Genomic DNA, 19061 nt, shown 5'->3' on the forward strand with positions numbered 1-19061 from the left:
TGAAAGGTTTTTCAATTAAAAAGTTCCTTTAAAATAGTATTTAAAACATTTAAGCTTTGAAAGAAAAAATGAACAAAACGTCAGAAACGATTTACTCTTTCTGCAAAGTGAAACCGTGATACTCTCTCTCTCTATCGTAACGATAGAGCGCAAACTGCGTAGCATAAATAAACTAAACGTTAGTTCATCTTTGAAACAGTACGAAGACTAATCAAAGAAAAAAACTTTCATAAAATATTTACTAAAAAAATTTAATTTAATAAGTTTTAAATCATTAGCTCTGTAAAAGTTATTTACGATTGAAAAGGGCTCAACGTTGTTTAACTTCGGTTTCCAAGTTAGGACCGCCTACTCTCAGGAAAGGTCGCATATAAACAAATCATTAAAATTTATTTTGATGTTTATTATAAATGGAAAGCTAATCGAAGAGGCCTAATAAAGGCGGTTGAGATATAAAATATATAGAGGAAAATCTATAATTAATTTATAACGTGATAAGATGATTGCTAAAAGCCTAAAACACACTTCCGTCTAAGGGAAGGGTCGGCCATTTAAAAGTCAAAGAAAGACCATACTCTCTCTCTTGTCATCAAAAATTAAATCTATCCAAAAACGAGTTCAAGATTTAAGATAAAGATAAAACACCTGCACTGCGAAAGCTCAAACCAAAATGAAGTACTTCACCAAATATGTTGAGAAAACTCCAGGTTCTACAGCGAGTATTGATACGTCTTGTCGTCAACGTCGACAGAGAAGAATTGAAGGGTTTGTTTACATGCAAGAGTGGTATCTGGCCGGTAGTTGGCGCTGGTGGGCACACCCGCAACCTTCATAGCGATCGCTCGCGAGTTTTTTGAGTATGTTTTCTGTCGAGCCGCTGAGTAGCAGCTATTATATATTCACCGGCTAAGTTAAATATTTAAAAATTTAAATGATTTTACCTCATTAATCCATTCTCCTTCCAATAATATTTTATCTTCCATTGCATATAGCCACACTTTATTTAGAATGCATCTTGAATAGTTGACTGTGTCATTATTCATAAGTAAACTCCTAAAATAACTCAAATTGCAACATGGTATGTCTGCCATAAATTAGGTTGGGATGTTGAAGACAGTGAGTTGAAATATCATACAGAGCCAAAAATTTGACTAGGGGATATTTTCATTAAACTTCGTATGTCAACCACTGAAATGCAAAGTACAGATAAAACTGAGAAAATGGGCAAGAGCACCACTGACATCATGAAGTATTTCTTCTAGCCTTATTTTAGGATACCGTCTAGCATTGCTTGGATACACAATAGCATACAACCCATGCTATAACTAATCCTGCAGTTCTGTAACTGTGTTCTATCAGCAAGCCTAATTCATCCTAAGGAATTTTATGCCCGATAATCATAATTAATGAAGCTTGGATAAATTATGAATTTTGCCCAATACAGAACTGTATTTCTATGTATTTCCGAGGTGAAAATTCTAAGTTTCTGTGTACGCTTCGAATGAATCTGACCTTTCTTTCTGTCTGAAACCAGAAAGCTTAAAGAAAAAGATCCCCTTACAAGACAAACAATAATGATTGGACCACAGTGGGAAACTGGAATATCTGAATTGAGACATGAGGAGTGGAAAAGAGGATGCCCCATATGCCAATCTTTTCTCACTTAACATAGGATGATAAGCCCAAACCTGACTTGAAGGCCTTTGCTCTCCCTGGACTGCTCAGGCCTTTGCAAGGCTCCTCGATGACTGGTTTGACCCTTTGAATTATTATGAGCTTGTTATAAATAATTTCATCACAGCTATGGACCCAAAACAAAGTTCCCTAACCTTATACTTATCAAGTAAGGAGGGAACCCTGAGGAAACAGGGGTTTTGGGTGCTCCTGGAGACATAAATTGTCAATATGATTAACCTGCGACCGAATCATGTCAATCAGGCTAAAACTGAATTTTTATATCAGTGTAAAATCAAGCTATACCATTAAGCAACAACTTAGCCTAACCTAAAGCCCTAATTCACTAAGAAAACTGTATAAACTATTCATGTCCTTGAGTTAGGTCCATTACATTTACCTTAATCAGAATCTGAATTTCCTAATGTACCAATATGATCAAACACTCCTGATTCTAAAAGTTTAACCTAATTAATAAATTATAAAATTGCTATCAAAAGTTATATGTATTGCACATAATAATTTCATGTACACTCAGGCACAGTATTCTATCTTATATCTCTCCCTCTTGTATTGTTAAAGTTTTTATAATTTGTATAGGAAATATATTTTAATTATAAAATAAATTTTTGAATATACTTACCCGGTGAATATATAATAGCTGCTACTCAGCGGCTCGACAGAAAACATACTAAAAAAACTCGCGAGCGATCGCTATGAAGGTTGCGGGTGTGCCCACCAGCGCCAACTACCGGCCAGATACCACTCTTGCATGTAAACAAACCCTTCAATTCTTCTCGTCCCGCTGCGTCTCTATTGGGGAGGAAGGGAGGGCCTTTAATTTATATATTCACCGGGTAAGTATATTCAAAAATTTATTTTATAATTAAAATATCATTTTTAAATATTTAACTTAGCCGGTGAATATATAATAGCTGATTCACACCCAAGGCGGTGGGTAGAGACAAGAGTTAATTAAGTTTACAGCGTATAAGCTAAGAGTTTTTTTGACAGTTATCAATATAAAAAAAAACAAAATATATAGGTACCTGGTAAGGAAGCTGACTTAGACGATTACTTTGCCTTGTAAGTCTGTCTTCCTCACGGAGCCCAGCGATCCTCTTAGGATGCTGAAAGACTCCCAGGAGCTGAAGTATCAAGGGCTGCAACCCATACAACAGGACCTCATCAAACCCCTAATCTGGGCGCTCTCAAGAAATGACTTTGACCACCCGCCAAATCAACCAGGATGCGAAAGGCTTCTTAGCCTTCCGTACAACCCAAAAAACAATATTAAAAACATTTCAAGAGACTGATTAAAAAGGGTATTGGAATTAGGGTAATGTAGTGGTATAACCTTCACCCACTACTGCACTCGCTGCAACGAATGGACCCAGTGTGTAGCAGTCCTCGTAAAGAGTCTGGACATCTTTTAAGTAAAATGATGCGAACACTGACTTGCTTCTCCAAAAAGTCGCGTTCATAATACTTTGCAGAGATTTATTTTGCTTGAAGGCCACGGAGGTTGCTATATCTCTAACTTCGTGCGTCTTAACCTTAAGCAAACATCGGTCTTTCTCATTCAAGTGAGAATGAGCTTCTCGTATTAAAAAAATCTGATAAAATATGACAAAGCATTCTTTGACATAGGCAATGAAGGTTTCTTAACTGAGCACCATAATGCCTCAGATTTACCTCGTAATGACTTAGTACGAGCTAAATAGAACTTAAGAGCTCTAACAGGACATAATACTCTTTCCAGTTCGTTGCCAACGATCTCTGATAAGCAAGGAATATCAAAAGATTTAGGCCAAGGACGAGAAGGCAGTTCATTTTTGGCCAGGAAACCAAGTTGAAGTGAACAAGTGGCTTTTTTCTGTAGAAAAGCCGATGTTCTTACTGAAGGCATGAAGTTCACTGACCCTTTTAGCCGAAGCCAAGCACACTAGGAAAAGTGTCTTGAGGGTGAGATCCTTCAGGGAGGCTGAATGTAATGGCTCAAACCTGTATGACATGAGGAACCTTAGGACCACGTCTAAGTTCCATCCAGGAGTTGCCAAACGACGTTCCTTAGAGGTCTCGAAAGACTTAAGGAGATCTTGGAGATCTTTATTGTTGGAAAGATCTAAGCCTCTATGTCGAAAGACCGAAGCCAACATGCTCCTGTAGCCCTTAATCGTGGGAGCTGAAAGGGAGCGAACCTTTCTCAGATGTAAAAGAAAATCTGCGATTTGGGCTGCAGAGGTACTGGACGAGGACACAGATGCTGACTTGCACCAGTCTCGAAAGACTTCCCACTTCGACTGGTATACTCTAATGGTAGAAGCTCTCCTAGCTCTTGCAATCGCACTAGCTGCGTCCTTCGAAAAGCCTCGAGCTCTTGAGAGTCTTTCGATAGTCTGAAGGAAGTCAGACGAAGAGCGGGGAGGCTTTGATGGACATTCTTTACGTGGGGCTGACGTAACAGATCTACCCTTAGAGGAAGACTTCTTGGAAAGTCTACCAGCCATTGAAGTACCTCGGTGAACCACTCTCTCGCGGGCCAGAGGGTAGCAACCAACGTCAACCTTGTCCCTTCGTGAGAGGCGAACTTCTGCAGTACCTTGTTGACTATCTTGAATGGTGGGAATGCATATAAGTCTAGAAAAGACCAATCCAGTAGAAACGCGTCTATGTAGATTGCTTCTGTATCTAGGACTGGAGAGCAATAGATTGGTAACCTTTTGGTCAACGAGGAGGCAAAGAGGTCTATGGTGGGTTGACCCCAAGTAGCCCAAAGACTCTTGCCCACGTCCTTGTGGAGGATCCATTCCATGGGTATCACCTGACCCCTCCGACTGAGACAGTCTGCCAAGACGTTCAAGTCCCCCTGGATGAATCTCGTCAACAGGGAGATGCCTCGAATTCTTGACCATAAGAGAAGGTCCCTTGCGATCTCGAGCAGCGTGAAGGAGTGTGTGCCTCCTTGCTTGGAGATGTACGCCAAAGTTGTGGTGTTGTCTGAGTTGACCTCTACCACTTAGTTTCGAAGAAGCTTTCGAATATCATCAAGGCCAAGTGTACTGCTAATAGCTCCTTACCATTGATGTGCATGCTCTTCTGACTTGAGGTCCACAGACCCGAGCATTCCCGACCGTCCAGGGTCGCAACCCCAACCCAAAACCAACGCGTCGGAGAACAACGCGTGGTTTGGGTTCTTGACTGCTAGGGATAGTCCCTCTCTCAGACTGATATTGCTGTCCCACCATTTAGGGCATGCCTTCACTGGTTCGGAGACTGGGAATGATACCGTCTCTAACGTCTTGTCCTAGTTCTAGTGAGAGGCTAGATGGAACCGGAGAGGCAGAAGGTGTAGTCTCCCTAGTGAGACAAACTGCTCCAGGGATGAGAGAGTCCCTACGAGACTGTTCCAACTCTTGACTGAACAAACGTTATCTTTTCAGCATTAGTTGGACTTCGAGCAGGGCTTGTTCTAATCGGTGGCAGATGGACAAGCCCGAAAAAAAAACTGGACTGCGAATCTCCATCCCCAAATATAGAATAATCTGGGATGGGATCAGTAGGGACTTTTAGGTTGACCAAAAGTCCCAACTCCCTGGCCAGACTCAACGTCCAATGTAGATCCTGCAGACAGCGAAGACTGGACGATGCTCTGAGAAGTCAGTCGTCCAAGTACAGGGAGGCTCGGATCCCCGATAGATGGAGGGATTTTGCCACATTCCTCATGAGCCTTGTAAACACGAGAGGAGCAGGACTGAGGCCAAAGCACAGGGCTCGAAACTGGTACCCCACATTCCTGTAAACAAACCTCAGAAACGATTGGGAATCCGGGTGTATAGGAATGTGGAAGTATGCCTCCTGAAGGTCGAGAGAGACCATCCAGCCGCCTTCCATTAATGCTGTCAAGACAGCCTGGAAGACTTCATCGTGAAGTTTGTCTTGACAATGAACACATTGAGCGCACTTGCCTCTTACGTACTCCTGCAGTGAACATGGCTGCCAGATCATTGGAGCCATCCCTGAGGAACTTGTTCCTGCAGAGAACGTGGCTGTCAGATCATTGGAGCCATCCCAGAAAGCTTTGTTTATGCATGACATAATTGTACAGCAAAACTTCAAACGCTCGAAAAAAGACTCCTAACAGGAGATGGTCTGGCTCTGAAGTCGACCATAAAATCTAGGAGCGTCTCATGGCCAGGTGCCAGGGAGAGTCTATGAGTGTCATATCAGACTCTCGCTCTATAAGCCAGCTTAAAAGTAGGGAAAGCAAAGGCTGTCTCCCCCAAACTCCTCTTGGTGATAAACCAGTCGCCTAGCAAACGTAAAGCTCTCTTAGAAGAGCTAGAGAGCACTAGCTTATAAAAACAACGGCTTCGAAGTAGCTAGGCCTAGTGTAAACTCTGACGTTTAGGCGAACGAGGAGCAGCAGTTACAAAAAGATCCGGACAAAGATCCTTAAAAATCAGTATGATTTATTTAAAGTCCATAGAGAGCTAAGCAGCTTTAGGCTCCTCTCCGTCTGACAGAGTCCTCAAGGGAATATCAGTAGGAGGGGGAACAGCAACTTCCTCATCTGAAGGAATCTTGTCCGACAATAGCCGAGTCTCAAGCAAGGGAGAGACCTGCCGTGGTGGCAAAGCTTGACAAGCAGAGTCCACACGCACTGGTGCATTTGTAGCGGACCAGGACGCAACGTCATGTAACTGCTTAACAGTCTGTGAACTGTCAACAACAACAGGTGTGGTAGGACGCTGGGCGTCCACTCGAGACTGTTTTGACTGCCTAGTCTGAGCAGTCAAAACAACTCTAGACTGCGGTAGTTGACGCTCAGCGTCAAAACAAGTCAACTCCGCTGGTTAGCGAACGTCCTGAACGTCAACAGGAGCATTAGGAAGCAGCCTAACGTCCAAATGCGGCTGAAAGCCAACACGTGACCGCATCGAGTGAGGCTCTACATATCGTGACTGACGTGACTTAGCTACGCCAACGTCAACAGGACGCACAAAGGTTCGTTTGGGCGGCTGAAGGCCAGGATCTCCATGAGATAAACGGCTAGGATCAACGTGAACCTTATCGGCAGAATAGTCTTCCATAAGAGAGGCAAGCTTATTCTGCATGTCTTGCCGTACAACTAATTTAGGAACAACGGAAATGGTTGCGGTAAGAGACGAGGGTAACGTCTGTGACTGCAAAACCTTGCCTACAAAAAGACTCTCGGAGCCTGTGTTACGTTTTTGTTTAGGCGGCGAGCAGTCTTCCGATGACTGCATAGTGTCAGAGTTGTCCTAATAGTTAAAACCAGGACGCTGGACCTGTCCTGAAAGGACTGACTTTCGCTTAAAGGGCCTCGAAACCTTGTTCCACGGTTTCTTATGCGAAAAGCCTTCGGATGACGAGGAGAAAATCGTCTCTCTCGTCTAATGGTAGGGGCGATCTTGGTGAGATACGCCTGATACCATAGAGGGAACGTCTGTTCGCTGATCAAGGCCTCTCGAACCCATAAATCGTACGACATTACTTCTCCCCTGGGCTTGGGAGCTTGCAAGAGGTCCCGGACTAGGCGAACGACAGGCACGAACAGACGAACCCTCGGTCGCAACACTGATAAAACTTTGCGCAATATCACTTTATCACTACGATTTTCTGTTTTGCACTTATTTCACTGAAATCGAATTTTTTATCAATTCACATTAGGTATGAATAAAACTGATTTCTACCTGAAGCATGCAATTCTACCCTCATCAAAAGGTTATAATTGCGAAATAAGACGTATAATGTAAGCACATTAAAACATATTTTAAGATAGAAAGATCAGTGGCTGGGAAGGAGACTAAACACTAGTTCATTCAAAACTACGTTTTCAATCTCTCACCGTACAGTGCCTTGGGACGAGAATAAAAACTAAAAACGTTTTATCCTTTCTCCCCTTACAGAGACTAGGGACGAGAGTAAAAAGCTGACTCGAGAACAATGTTACTCGCTTGCGACGAGAATAAAGATCGGAACGTTCTCTCTCCTCTCTCTCCCCCCGTCTCTATCTCTCTCTCTCTCTCTCTCTCTCTCTCTCTCTCTTGATTTCGCCCGAAGAGAAGAGCCCACTTACCTTTCGTCAATAAACAGGTTATTTGACCAAAGGAAAAAACTGAAAGGTTTTTCAATTAAAAAGTTCCTTTAAAATAGTATTTAAAACATTTAAGCTTTGAAAGAAAAATGAACAAAACGTCAGAATTGATTTACTCTTTCTGCAAAGTGAAACCGTGATACTCTCTCTCTCTATCGTAACGATAGAGCGCAAACTGCGTAGCATAAATAAACTAAACGTTAGTTCATCTTTGAAACAGTACGAAGACTATTCAAAGAAAAAAACTTTCATAAAATATTTACTAAAAAAATTTCATTTAATAAGTTTTAATCATTAGCTCTGTAAAAGTTATTTACGATTGAAAAGGGCTCAACGTTGTTTAACTTCGGTTTCCAAGTTAGGACCGCCTACTCTCAGGAAAGGTCGCATATAAACAAATCATTAAAATTTATTTTGATGTTTATTATAAATGGAAAGCTAATCGAAGAGGCCTAATAAAGGTGGTTGAGATATAAAATATATAGAGGAAAATCTATAATTAATTTACAACGTGATAAGATAATTGCTAAAAGCCTAAAACACACTTCCGTCTAAGGGAAGGGTTGGCCATTTAAAAGTCAAAGAAAGACCATACTCTCTCTCTTGTCATCAAAAATTAAATCTATCCAAAAACGAGTTCAAGATTTAAGATGAAGATAAAACCCCTGCACTGCGAAAGCTCAAACCAAAATGAAGTACTTCACCAAATATGTTGAGAAAACTCCAGGTTCTACAGCGAGTATTGATACGTCTTGTCGTCAACGTCGACAGAGAAGAATTGAAGGGTTTGTTTACATGCAAGAGTGGTATCTGGCCGGTAGTTGGCGCTGGTGGGCACACCCGCAACCTTCATAGCGATCGCTCGCGAGATTTTTGAGTATGTTTTCTGTCGAGCCGCTGAGTAGCAGCTATTATATATTCACCGGCTAAGTTAAATATTTAAAACTAAAAACGTTTTATCCTTTCTCCCCGTACAGAGACTAGGGACGAGAGTAAAAAGCTGACTCGAGAACAACGTTACTCGCTTGGGACGAGAATAAAGATCGGAACGTTCTCTTTCCTCTCTCTCTCTCCGTCTCTATCTCCCTCTCTCTCTCTCTCTTGATTTCGCCCGAAGAGAAGAGCCCACTTACCTTTTGTCAATAAACAGGTTATTTGACCAAAAGAAAAAACTGAAAGGTTTTTCAATTAAAAAGTTCCTTTAAAATAGTATTTAAAACATTTAAGCTTTGAAAGAAAAAATGAACAAAACGTCAGAAACGATTTACTCTTTCTGCAAAGTGAAACCGTGATACTCTCTCTCTCTATCGTAACGATAGAGCGCAAACTGCGTAGCATAAATAAACTAAACGTTAGTTCATCTTTGAAACAGTACGAAGACTAATCAAAGAAAAAAACTTTCATAAAATATTTACTAAAAAAATTTCATTTAATAAGTTTTAAATCATTAGCTCTGTAAAAGTTATTTACGATTGAAAAGGGCTCAACGTTGTTTAACTTCGGTTTCCAAGTTAGGACCGCCTACTCTCAGGAAAGGTCGCATATAAACAAATCATTAAAATTTATTTTGATGTTTATTATAAATGGAAAGCTAATCGAAGAGGCCTAATAAAGGCGGTTGAGATATAAAATATATAGAGGAAAATCTATAATTAATTTATAACGTGATAAGATGATTGCTAAAAGCCTAAAACACACTTCTGTCTAAGGGAAGGGTCGGCCATTTAAAAGTCAAAGAAAGACCATACTCTCTCTCTTGTCATCAAAAATTAAATCTATCCAAAAACGAGTTCAAGATTTAAGATGAAGATAAAACACCTGCACTGCGAAAGCTCAAACCAAAATGAAGTACTTCACCAAATATGTTGAGAAAACTCCAGGTTCTACAGCGAGTATTGATACGTCTTGTCGTCAACGTCGACAGAGAAGAATTGAAGGGTTTGTTTACATGCAAGAGTGGTATCTGGCCGGTAGTTGGCGCTGGTGGGCACACCCGCAACCTTCATAGCGATCGCTCGCGAGTTTTTTGAGTATGTTTTCTGTCGAGCCGCTGAGTAGCAGCTATTATATATTCACCGGCTAAGTTAAATATTTAAAAATTTAAATGATTTTACCTCATTAATCCATTCTCCTTCCAATAATATTTTATCTTCCATTGCATATAGCCACACTTTATTTAAAATGCATCTTGAATAGTTGACTGTGTCATTATTCATAAGTAAACTCCTAAAATAACTCAAATTGCAACATGGTATGTCTGCCATAAATTAGGTTGGGATGTTGAAGACAGTGAGTTGAAATATCATACAGAGCCAAAAATTTGACTAGGGGATATTTTCATTAAACTTCGTATGTCAACCACTGAAATGCAAAGTACAGATAAAACTGAGAAAATGGGCAAGAGCACCACTGACATCATGAAGTATTTCTTCTAGCCTTATTTTAGGATACCGTCTAGCATTGCTTGGATACACAATAGCATACAACCCATGCTATAACTAATCCTGCAGTTCTGTAACTGTGTTCTATCAGCAAGCCTAATTCATCCTAAGGAATTTTATGCCCGATAATCATAATTAATGAAGCTTGGATAAATTATGAATTTTGCCCAATACAGAACTGTATTTCTATGTATTTCCGAGGTGAAAATTCTAAGTTTCTGTGTACGCTTCGAATGAATCTGACCTTTCTTTCTGTCTGAAACCAGAAAGCTTAAAGAAAAAGATCCCCTTACAAGACAAACAATAATGATTGGACCACAGTGGGAAACTGGAATATCTGAATTGAGACATGAGGAGTGGAAAAGAGGATGCCCCATATGCCAATCTTTCCTCACTTAACATAGGATGATAAGCCCAAACCTGACTTGAAGGCCTTTGCTCTCCCTGGACTGCTCAGGCCTTTGCAAGGCTCCTCGATGACTGGTTTGACCCTTTGAATTATTATGAGCTTGTTATAAATAATTTCATCACAGCTATGGACCCAAAACAAAGTTCCCTAACCTTATACTTATCAAGTAAGGAGGGAACCCTGAGGAAACAGGGGTTTGGGTGCTCCTGGAGACATAAATTGTCAATATGATTAACCTGCGACCGAATCATGTCAATCAGGCTAAAACTGAATTTTATATCAGTGTAAAATCAAGCTATACCATTAAGCAACAACTTAGCCTAACCTAAAGCCCTAATTCACTAAGAAAACTGTATAAACTATTCATGTCCTTGAGTTAGGTCCATTACATTTACCTTAATCAGAATCTGAATTTCCTAATGTACCAATATGATCAAACACTCCTGATTCTAAAAGTTTAACCTAATTAATAAATTATAAAATTGCTATCAAAAGTTATATGTATTGCACATAATAATTTCATGTACACTCAGGCACAGTATTCTATCTTATATCTCTCCCTCTTGTATTGTTAAAGTTTTTATAATTTGTATAGGAAATATGATATTTTGATTATAAAATAAATTTTTGAATATACTTACCCGGTGAATATATAATAGCTGCTACTCAGCGGCTCGACAGAAAACATACTCAAAAAACTCGTGAGCGATCGCTATGAAGGTTGCGGGTGTGCCCATCAGCGCCAACTACCGGCCAGATACCACTCTTGCATGTAAACAAACCCTTCAATTCTTCTCGTCCCGCTGCGTCTCTATTGGGAGGAAGGGAGGGCCTTTAATTTATATATTCACCGGGTAAGTATATTCAAAAATTTATTTTATAATCAAAATATCATTTTTAAATATTTAACTTAGCCGGTGAATATATAATAGCTGATTCACACCCAAGGCGGTGGGTAGAGACCAGAGTTAATTAAGTTTACAGCGTATAAGCTAAGAGTTTTTTTGACAGTTATCAATATAACAAAACCAAAATATATAGGTACCTGGTTAGGAAGCTGACTTAGACGATTACTCTGCCTTGTAAGTCTGTCTTCCTCACGGAGCCCAGCGATCCTCTTAGGATGCTGAAAGACTCCCAGGAGCTGAAGTATCAAGGGCTGCAACCCATACAACAGGACCTCATCAAACCCCTAATCTGGGCGCTCTCAAGAAATGACTTTGACTACCCGCCAAATCAACCAGGATGCGAAAGGCTTCTTAGCCTTCCGTACAACCCAAAAAACAATATTAAAAACATTTCAAGAGACAGATTAAAAAGGGTATTGGAATTAGGGTAATGCAGTGGTAGAACCCTCACCCACTACTGCACTCGCTGCAACGAATGGACCCAGTGTGTAGCAGTCCTCGTAAAGAGTCTGGACATCTTTTAAGTAAAATGACGCGAACACTGACTTGCTTCTCCAAAAAGTCGCGTTCATAATACTTTGCAGAGATTTATTTTGCTTGAAGGCCACGGAGGTTGCTATATTATTATTATTATTATTATTATTATTTGCTAAGCTACAACCCTAGCTGGAAAAGCAAAATGCTATAAGCCCAGGGGCCCCAACAGGGAAAATAGCCCAGTAAGGAAAGGAAAGAAGGAAAAATAAAATATTTTAAGAAGAGTAACATTAAAATAAATATTTCCTATATAAACTATGAAAACTTTAACAAAACAAGAGGAAGAGAAATTAAATAGAAGAGTGTGCCTGATTGTACCCTCAAGCAAGAGAACTCTAACCCAAGACAGTGGAAGACCATGGTACAGAGGCTATGGCACTACCCAAGACTAGAGAACAATGGTTTGATTTTGGAGTGTCCTTCTCCTAGAAGAGCTGCTTACCATAGCTAAAGAGTCTCTTCTACCCTTACTAAGAGGAAAGTAGCCACAGAACAAATACAGTGCAGTAGTTAACCCCTTGAGCGAAGAAGAATTGTTTAGTAACCTCAGTGTTGTCAGGTGTGTGAGGACAGAGGAGAATCTGTTAAGAATAGGCCAGACTATTCGGCGTATGTGTAGGCAAAGAGAAAGAACCGTAACCAAAGAGAAGGATCCAACGTAGTACTGTCTGGCCAGTCAAAGGACCCCATAACTCTCTGGCGGTAGTATTTCAACGGGCGGCTGGTGCCTTGGCCAACCTACTACCTCATATCTCTAACTTCGTGCATCTTAACCTTAAGCAAACATCGGTCTTTCTCATTCAAGTGAGAATGAGCTTCTCGTATTAAAAAAATCTGATAAAATATGACAAAGCATTCTTTGACATAGGCAATGAAGGTTTCTTAACTGAGCACCATAATGCCTCAGATTTACCTCGTAATGACTTAGTACGAGCTAAATAGAACTTAAGAGCTCTAACAGGACATAATACTCTTTCCAGTTCGTTGCCTACGATCTCTGATAAGCAAGGAATATCAAAAGATTTAGGCCAAGGACGAGAAGGCAGTTCATTTTTGGCCAGGAAACCAAGTTGAAGTGAACAAGTGGCTTTTTTCTGTAGAAAAGCCGATGTTCTTACTGAAGGCATGAAGTTCACTGACCCTTTTAGCTGAAGCCAAGCACACTAGGAAAAGTGTCTTGAGGGTGAGATCCTTCAGGGAGGCTGAATGTAATGGCTCAAACCTGTCTGACATGAGGAACCTTAGGACCACGTCTAAGTTCCATCCAGGAGTTGCCAAACGACGTTCCTTAGAGGTCTCGAAAGACTTAAGGAGATCTTGGAGATCTTTATTGTTGGAAAGATCTAAGCCTCTATGTCGAAAGACCGAAGCCAACATGCTCCTGTAGCCCTTAATCGTGGGAGCTGAAAGGGAGCGAACCTTTCTCAGATGTAAAAGAAAATCTGCGATTTGGGCTACAGAGGTACTGGACGAGGACACAGATGCTGACTTGCACCAGTCTCTAAAGACTTCCCACTTCGACTGGTATACTCTAATGGTAGAAGCTCTCCTAGCTCTTGCAATCGCACTGGCTGCCTCCTTCGAAAAGCCTCGAGCTCTTGAGAGTCTTTCGATAGTCTGAAGGCAGTCAGACGAAGAGCGGGGAGGCTTTGATGGACATTCTTTACGTGGGGCTGACGTAACAGATCTACCCTTAGAGGAAGACTTCTTGGAAAGTCTACCAGCCATTGAAGTACCTCGGTGAACCACTCTCTCGCGGGCCAGAGGGTAGCAACCAACGTCAACCTTGTCCCTCTGTGAGAGGCGAACTTCTGCAGTACCTTGTTGACTATCTTGAATGGTGGGAATGCATATAAGTCCATAAAAGACCAATCCAGTAGAAACGCATCTATGTAGATTGCTTCTGTATCTAGGACTGGAGAGCAAAAGATTGGTAACCTTTTGGTCAACGAGGAGGCAAAGAGGTCTATGATGGGTTGACCCCAAGTAGCCCAAAGACTCTTGCCCACGTCCTTGTGGAGGGTCCATTCCGTGGGTATCACCTGACCCCTCCGACTGAGACAGTCTGCCAAGACGTTCAAGTACCCCTGGAAGAATCTCGTCAACAGGGAGATGCCTCGAATTCTAGACCATAAGAGAAGGTCCCTTGCGATCTCGAGCAGCGTGTGCCTCCTTGCTTGGAGATGTACGCCAAAGTTGTGGTGTTGTCTGAGTTTACCTCTACCACTTAGTTTCGAAGACGCTTTCTAATATCATCAAGGCCAAGTGGACTGCTAATAGCTCCTTGCCGTTGATGCGCATGCTCTTTTGACTTGAGGTCCACAGACCCGAGCATTCCCGACCGTCCAGGGTCGCACCCCAACCCAAACCCGACGCGTCTGAGGACAACACGTGGTTTGGGTTCTTGACTGCTAGGGATAGTCCCTCTCTCAGACTGATATTGCTGTCCCACCATTTCAGGCATGCCTTTATTGGCTCGGAGACTGGGAATGATACCGTCTCTAATGTCTTGTCCTAGTTCCAGTGAGAGGCTAGATGGAACCGGAGAGGCAGAAGGGGTAGTCTCCTTAGTGAGACAAACTGCTCCAGGGATGAGAGAGTCCCTACGAGACTGTTCCAACTCCTGACTGAATAAACGTTTTCTTTTCAGCATTAGTTGGACTTCGAGCAGGGCTTGACTGCGAATCTCCATCTCCAAAAATAGAATAATCTGGGATGGGATCAGTTGGGACTTTTAGGTTGACCACAAGTCCCAACTCCCTGGCCAGACCCAACGTCCAATGTAGATCCTGCAGACAGCGAAGGCTGGACGATGCTCTGAGAAGCCAGTCGTCCAAGTACATGGAGGCTCGGATCCCCGAAAGATGGAGGGATTTTGCCACATTCCTCATGAGCCTCGTAAACACGAGAAGGCGCAGGACTGAGGCCAAAGCACAGGGCTCGAAACTGGTACCCCACATTCCTGTAAACAAACCTCAGAAACGGTTGGGAATCCGGGTGTATAGGAATGTGGAAGTATGCCTCCTGAAGGTCGAGAGAGACCATCCAGTCGCCTTCCATAAATGCTGTCAAGACAGCCTGGTAGACTTCATTGTGAAGTTTGTCTTGACAATGAACACATTGAGCGCACTTGCCTCTTACGTACTCCTGCAGTGAACATGGCTGCCAAATCATGGAGCCATCCCTGAGGGACTTGTTCCTGCAGAGAACGTGGCTGTCAGATCATTGGAGCCATCCCTGAAAGCCTTGTTTATGCATGACATAATTGTACAGCAAAACTTCAAAGGCTCGAAAACAGCTGTGAAGTTGACCTGTAAAATCTTGGAGCGTCTCATGGCCAGGCGCCAGGGAGAGTCTATGAGGTTTGAGAAGTCTATCTGGGCAGAGGCAGGAACTCCCAAGCCGAGAACTTCTCTCATGTCATATCAGAGTCTCGCTCTATAAGCCAGTTTAAAAGAAGGGAAAGCAAAGGCTGTATCCCCCAAACTCCTCCTGGTGATAAACCAGTCGCCTAGTAAACATAAAGCTCTCTAGGAGAGCGAGAGAGCACTAGCTTATAAAACAACAGCTTCGAAATAGCTAGGCCTAGTGTAAGCTCTGACGTTAAGGCGAACGAGGAGCAGCAGTTACAAAAAGATCCGGACAAAGATCCTTAAAACTCAGCATGATTTATTTAAAGTCCATAGAGGGCTAAGCAGCTTTAGGCTCCTCTCCGTCTGACAGAGTCCTCAAGGGAATATCAGTAGGAGGGGGAACAGCAACTTCCTCATCTGAAGGAACCTTGTCCGATAATAGCTGAGTCTCAAGCAAGGGAGAGACCTCCCGTGGTGGCAATGCTTTACAAGCAGAGTCCACACGCATAGGTGCTTTAGTAGCGGACCAGGACGCAACGTCATGTAACTGCTTGACAGTCTGTGAACTGTCAACAACAACAGGTGCGAGAGACCAGGACGCAACGTCATGTAACTGCTTGACAGTCTGTGAACTGTCAACAACAACAGGTGCGTGAGGACGCACAGCGTCCACTCGAGACTGCTTTGACCGCCTAGACTGAGCAGTCAAAACAACTCTAGAATGCGGAGGTTGACGCTCAGCGTCAAAACAAGTCAACTCCGATTGTTAGCAAACGTCCTGAACGTCAACAGGAGCATCAGCAAGTGGCCTAACGTCCAAATGTGGCTGAAAATCCACACGAGACCGCATCGAGTGTGGTTCTAAACAACCTGACTGACATGGCTTAAATACGTCAACGTCAACAGGACGCACAAAGGAACGTTAGGGTGGCTGAAAGCCAGGATCTCGATGAGATAAACGGCTAGGCTCAACGGACTTATCGGCAGAATAGTCTTCCATAAGGGAGGCAAGCTTATTCTGCATGTCTTGCCGTACAACCCATTTAGGATCAACGGGAATGGTTGCGGTAAGAGACGAGGGTAACGTCTGTGACTGCAAAACCTTGCCTACAAAAAGACTCTCGGAGCCTGTGTTACGTTTTTGTTTAGGCGGCGAGCAGTCTTCCGATGACTGCATAGTGTCAGAGCTGTCCTAATAGTTAAAACCAGGACGCTGGACCTGTCCTGAAAGGACTGACTTTCGCTTAAAGGGCCTCGAAACCTTGTTCCACGGTTTCTTATGCGAAAAGCCTTCGGATGACGAGGAGAAAATCGTCTCTCCCGTCTAATGGTAGGGGCGATCTTGGTGAGATACGCCTGATACCATAGAGGGAACGTCTGTTCGCTGATCAAGGCCTCTCGAACCCATAAGTCGTACGACATTACTTGTCCCCTGGGCTTGGGAGCTTGCAAGAGGTCCCGGACTAGGCGAACGACAGGCACGAACAGACGAACCCTCGGTCGCAACACTGATAACACTTTGCGCAATATCACTTTATCACTACGATTTTCTGTTTTGCACTTATTTCACTGAAATCGAATTTGTTAACAATTCACATTAGGTATGAATAAAACTGATTTCTACCTGAAGCACACAATTCTACCCTCATCAAAAAGTTATAATTGCGAAATCAGACGTATAATGTAAGCACATTAAAACATATTTTAAGATAAAAAGATCAGTGGCTGGGAAGGAGACTAAACACTAGTTCATTCAAAACTACGTTTTCAATCTCTCACCGTACAGTGCCTTGGGACGAGAATAAAAACTAAAAACGTTTTATCCTTTCTCCCCGTACAGAGACTAGGGACGAGAGTAAAAAGCTGACTCGAGAACAACGTTACTCGCTTGGGACGAGAATAAAGATCGGAACGTTCTCTCTCCTCTCTCTCCCCCCGTCTCTATCTCTCTCTCTCTCTCTCTCTTGATTTCGCCCGAAGAGAAGAGCCCACTTACCTTTCGTCAATAAACAGGTTATTTGACCAAAGGAAAAAACTGAAAGGTTTTTCAATTAAAAAGTTCCTTTAAAATAGTATTTAAAACATTTAAGCTTTGAAAGAAAAATGAACAAAACGTCAGAATCGATTTACTCTTTCTGCAAAGTGAAACCGTGATACTCTCTCTCTCTATCGTAACGATAGAGCGCAAACTGCGTAGCATAAATAAACTAAACGTTAGTTCAACTTTGAAACAGTACGAAGACTATTCAAAGAAAAAAACATTCATAAAATATTTACTAAAAAAATTTCATTTAATAAGTTTTAAATCATTAGCTCTGTAAAAGTTATTTACGATTGAAAAGGGCTCAACGTTGTTTAACTTCGGTTTCCAAGTTAGGACCGCCTACTCTCAGGAAAGGTCGCATATAAACAAATCATTAAAATTTATTTTGATGTTTATTATAAATGGAAAGCTAATCGAAGAGGCCTAATAAAGGCGGTTGAGATATAAAATATATAGAGGAAAATCTATAATTAATTTACAACGTGATAAGATAATTGCTAAAAGCCTAAAACACACTTCCGTCTAAGGGAAGGGTCGACCATTTAAAAGTCAAAGAAAGTCCATACTCTCTATCTTGTCATCAAAAATTAAATCTATCCAAAAACGAGTTCAAGATTTAAGATGAAGATAAAACACCTGCACTGCGAAAGCTCAAACCAAAATGAAGTACTTCACCAAATATGTTGAGAAAACTCCAGGTTCTACAGCGAGTATTGATACGTTTTGTCGTCAACGTCGACAGAGAAGAATTGAAGGGTTTGTTTACATGCAAGAGTGGTATCTGGCCGGTAGTTGGCGCTGGTGGGCACACCCGCAACCTTCATAGCGATCGCTCGCGAGTTTTTTGAGTATGTTTTCTGTCGAGCCGCTGAGTAGCGGCTATTATATATTCACCGGCTAAGTTAAATATTTAAAAATTTATTTTGGTGTTGTAGCTGTTCTTAAAATATTTCATTTTTCCTCATTTCCTTTCCTCACTGGGCTATTTTCCCTGTTGGAGCCCCTGGGCTTATAGCATCCTGCTTTTACAACTAGATAGGCTAGCTTAGCTAGTAATAATAATAATAATAATAATAATAATCACATCTAAACTGTTCAGTTCCAGAAAGTTTGATTAATTCCTTGAGGGGTTTACTGGAAGTGTTCCCATGGGTAAGAAGTTCGTATGATCATCTCTCTAAAAGCTAACGCTATACGTATACTGTATAGGTAAAGAGTGTATGCCAATCCATGAGATCTGATTATGATTTCCAAGTTAAGAACATTAATAGGTTTGGGTAGAAAAGTTGAGTCACAAATTTTATATCTGCCAAAATATTCGCCCACTCACCTAACGCGTTTAGCGCAACACGTATCGCTTGCTAGTACAGAGGAGCAACAAAACGATACTTAATTACAACCATAGGAAGCCACGGCAGAATGAAGGGGATGTATGTATTATTATGTCTAACTTAGAATACGGCAGTGTAAGGGGGTCGCAGGGGGGCGTCAGCCCCCGGGTTAGGTAAGTAGGTAAGGACACGGCCTGTAGGTTAGATTAGTTGATGACGTCCCCGGATTAGGTAAGTAGGTAA

General features: G+C 41.9%; 1 protein-coding gene across 5 annotated transcripts in view; it reads right to left on the minus strand.

Annotated features, from left to right (window-relative positions):
• The window catches only part of LOC137652159 (uncharacterized), a 130606-nt gene that overhangs the window by 86626 nt on the left and 24919 nt on the right, over nucleotides 1–19061 (minus strand). The gene's annotated exons all lie outside the window — the stretch shown is intronic.

This window comes from Palaemon carinicauda, chromosome 13 (assembly GCF_036898095.1).
Source record: "Palaemon carinicauda isolate YSFRI2023 chromosome 13, ASM3689809v2, whole genome shotgun sequence".
Classification (NCBI taxonomy): Eukaryota; Metazoa; Arthropoda; class Malacostraca; order Decapoda; family Palaemonidae; genus Palaemon; species Palaemon carinicauda.